We start from the raw sequence: 5,739 nt of genomic DNA, 5'->3' as shown, positions 1-5,739 counted from the left end.
ACTACACTACACAACACAACACTTCTGAACTCTACACTACACTACACTACACAACACAACACTACTGAACTCTACACTACACTACACTACACTACACAACACAACACTACTGAACTCTACACAACACAACACTACTGAACTCTACACTACACTACACTACACTACACAACACAACACTACTGAACTCTACACTACACTACTGAACTCTACACTACACTACACTACACTACACAACACAACACTACTGAACTCTACACTACATCACACTACTGAACTCTACACTACACTACACTACACAACACAACAATACTAAACTCTACACTACACTACACTACACTACACAACACAACACTACTGAACTCTACACTACACTACACTACTGAACTCTACACTACACTACACTACACTACACAACACAACACTACTGAACTCTACACTACACTACTGAACTCTACACTACACTACACTACACTACACAACACAACACTACTGAACTCTACACTACATCACACTACTGAACTCTACACTACACTACACTACACAACACAACACTACTAAACTCTACACTACACTACACTACACAACACAACACTACTGAACTCTACACTACACTACACTACTGAACTCTACACTACACTACACTACACTACACAACACAACACTACTGAACTCTACACTACACTACACTACACAACACAACACTACTGAACTCTACACTACACTACACTACACTACACAACACAACACTACTGAACTCTACACTACACTACACTACTGAACTCTACACTACACTACACTACACTACTGAACTCTACACTACACTACACTACACAACACAACACAACACTACTGAACTCTACACTACATCACACTACTGAACTCTACACTACACTACACTACACTACACTACACAACACAACACTACTAAACTCTACACTACACTACACTACACTACACAACACAACACTACTGAACACTACACTACACTACACTACTGAACTCTACACTACATCACACTACTGAACTCTACACTACACTACACTACACAACACAACACTACTAAACTCTACACTACACTACACTACACTACACAACACAACACTACTGAACTCTACACTACACTACACTACTGAACTCTACACTACACTACACTACACAACACAACACAACACTACTGAACTCTACACTACACTACACAACACAACACTACTGAACTCTACACTACACTACACTACACTACTGAACTCTACACTACACTACACTACTGAACTCTACACTACAGTACACTACACTACTGAACTCTACACTACACTACACTACACAACACAACACTACTGAACTCTACACTACACTACACTACTGAACTCTACACTACACTACACTACTGAACTCTACACTACACTACACTACACAACACAACACTACACAACACAACACTACTGAACTCTACACTACACTACACTACTGAACTCTACACTACACTACACTACACTACACAACACAACACAACACTACTGAACTCTACACTACACTACTGAACTCTACACTACACTACACTACACAACACAACACTACACAACACAACACTACTGAACTCTACACTACACTACACTACTGAACTCTACACTACACTACACTACACTACACAACACAACACTACTGAACTCTACACTACACTACACTACTGAACTCTACACTACACTACACTACACTACACAACACAACACAACACTACTGAACTCTACACTACACTACACTACTGAACTCTACACTACACTACACTACACTACACTACACTACTGAACTCTACACTACACTACACTACACTACACTACACAACACAACACTACTGAACTCTACACTACACTACTGAACTCTACACTACACTACACTACACTACACAACACAACACTACTGAACTCTACACTACACTACACTACACTACACTACACTACACAACACAACACTACTGAACTCTACACTACACTACTGAACTCTACACTACACTACACTACACTACACAACACAACACTACTGAACTCTACACTACACTACACTACACTACACTACACTACACAACACAACACTACTGAACTCTACACTACACTACACTACACTACACAACACAACACTACTGAACTCTACACTACACTACACTACACTACACTACACAACACAACACTACTGAACTCTACACTACACTACACTACTGAACTCTACACTACACTACACTACACTACACTACTGAACTCTACACTACACTACACTACACTACACAACACTACTGAACTCTACACTACACTACACTACTGAACTCTACACTACACTACACTACACTACTGAACTCTACACTACACTACACTACACTACACTACACTACACAACACTACTGAACTCTACACTACACTACACTACTGAACTCTACACTACACTACACTACACAACACAACACTACTGAACTCTACACTACACTACACTACACTACACTACACTACACAACACAACACTACTGAACTCTACACTACACTACACTACTGAACTCTACACTACACTACACTACACTACTGAACTCTACACTACACTACACTACACAACACTACTGAACTCTACACTACACTACACTACTGAACTCTACACTACACTACACTACACTACACTACACTACACAACACAACACTACTGAACTCTACACTACACTACTGAACTCTACACTACACTACACTACACTACTGAACTCTACACTACACTACACTACACTACACAACACAACACTACTGAACTCTACACTACATCACACTACTGAACTCTACACTACACTACACTACACTACACTACACAACACTACTGAACTCTACACTACACTACACTACTGAACTCTACACTACACTACACTACACAACACAACACTACTGAACTCTACACTACACTACTGAACTCTACACTACACTACACTACACTACTGAACTCTACACTACACTACACTACACAACAAAACACTACTGAACTCTACACTACACTACACTACACAACACAACACTACTAAACTCTACACTACACTACACTACACTACACAACACAACACTACTGAACTCTACACTACACTACACTACTGAACTCTACACTACACTACACTACACTACACAACACAACACTACTGAACTCTACACTACACTACTGAACTCTACACTACACTACACTACACTACACTACACAACACAACACTACTGAACTCTACACTACATCACACTACTGAACTCTACACTACACTACACTACACAACACAACACTACTAAACTCTACACTACACTACACTACACTACACAACACAACACTACTGAACTCTACACTACACTACACTACTGAACTCTACACTACACTACACTACACTACACAACACAACACTTCTGAACTCTACACTACACTACACTACACAACACAACACTACTGAACTCTACACTACACTACACTACACTACACAACACAACACTACTGAACTCTACACAACACAACACTACTGAACTCTACACTACACTACACTACACTACACAACACAACACTACTGAACTCTACACTACACTACTGAACTCTACACTACACTACACTACACTACACAACACAACACTACTGAACTCTACACTACATCACACTACTGAACTCTACACTACACTACACTACACAACACAACAATACTAAACTCTACACTACACTACACTACACTACACAACACAACACTACTGAACTCTACACTACACTACACTACTGAACTCTACACTACACTACACTACACTACACAACACAACACTACTGAACTCTACACTACACTACTGAACTCTACACTACACTACACTACACTACACAACACAACACTACTGAACTCTACACTACATCACACTACTGAACTCTACACTACACTACACTACACAACACAACACTACTAAACTCTACACTACACTACACTACACAACACAACACTACTGAACTCTACACTACACTACACTACTGAACTCTACACTACACTACACTACACTACACAACACAACACTACTGAACTCTACACTACACTACACTACACAACACAACACTACTGAACTCTACACTACACTACACTACACTACACAACACAACACTACTGAACTCTACACTACACTACACTACTGAACTCTACACTACACTACACTACACTACTGAACTCTACACTACACTACACTACACAACACAACACAACACTACTGAACTCTACACTACATCACACTACTGAACTCTACACTACACTACACTACACTACACTACACAACACAACACTACTAAACTCTACACTACACTACACTACACTACACTACACAACACAACACTACTGAACACTACACTACACTACACTACTGAACTCTACACTACATCACACTACTGAACTCTACACTACACTACACTACACAACACAACACTACTAAACTCTACACTACACTACACTACACTACACAACACAACACTACTGAACTCTACACTACACTACACTACTGAACTCTACACTACACTACACTACACAACACAACACAACACTACTGAACTCTACACTACACTACACAACACAACACTACTGAACTCTACACTACACTACACTACACTACTGAACTCTACACTACACTACACTACTGAACTCTACACTACAGTACACTACACTACTGAACTCTACACTACACTACACTACACTACACAACACAACACTACTGAACTCTACACTACATCACACTACTGAACTCTACACTACACTACACTACACTACACAACACAACACTACTAAACTCTACACTACACTACACTACACTACACAACACAACACTACTGAACACTACACTACACTACTGAACTCTACACTACACTACACAACACAACACTACTGAACTCTACACTACACTACACTACACAACACAACACTATTGAACTCTACACTACACTACACTACTGAACTCTACACTACACTACACTACACAACACAACACTACTGAACTCTACACTACACTACACTACTGAACTCTACACTACACAACACAACACAACACTACACTACACTACACAACACAACACTACACTACTGAACTCTACACTACACTACTGAACTCTACACTACACTACACCACACTACACTACTGAACTCTACACTACACTACACAACACAACACTACACTACTGAACTCTACACTACACTACTGAACTCTACACTACACTACACTACACTACACTACTGAACTCTACACTACACTACACTACTGAACTCTACACTACACTACACTACACTACACAACACTACACTACTGAACTCTACACTACACTACACTACACTACTGAACTCTACACTACACTACACTACTGAACTCTACACTACACTACACTACACAACACTACTGAACTCTACACTACACTACACAACACAACACTACACTACACTACACAACACTACACTACTGAACTCTACACTACACTACACAACACAACACTACACTACACTACACTACTGAACTCTACACTACACTACACAACACAACACTACACTACACTACTGAACTCTACACTACACTACACTACTGAACTCTACACTACACTAAACTACTGAACTCTACACTACACAACACAACACAACACTACACTACTGAACTCTACACTACACAACACTACACTACACTACTGAACTCTACACTACACAACACTACACCACAGAACTCTACACTACACTACACAACACAA

This window comes from Silurus aristotelis, assembly GCF_946808225.1.
Source record: "Silurus aristotelis genome assembly, chromosome: 29".
Lineage (NCBI taxonomy): Eukaryota > Metazoa > Chordata > Actinopteri > Siluriformes > Siluridae > Silurus > Silurus aristotelis.
Note: the sequence above shows the minus strand (reverse complement) of the source record.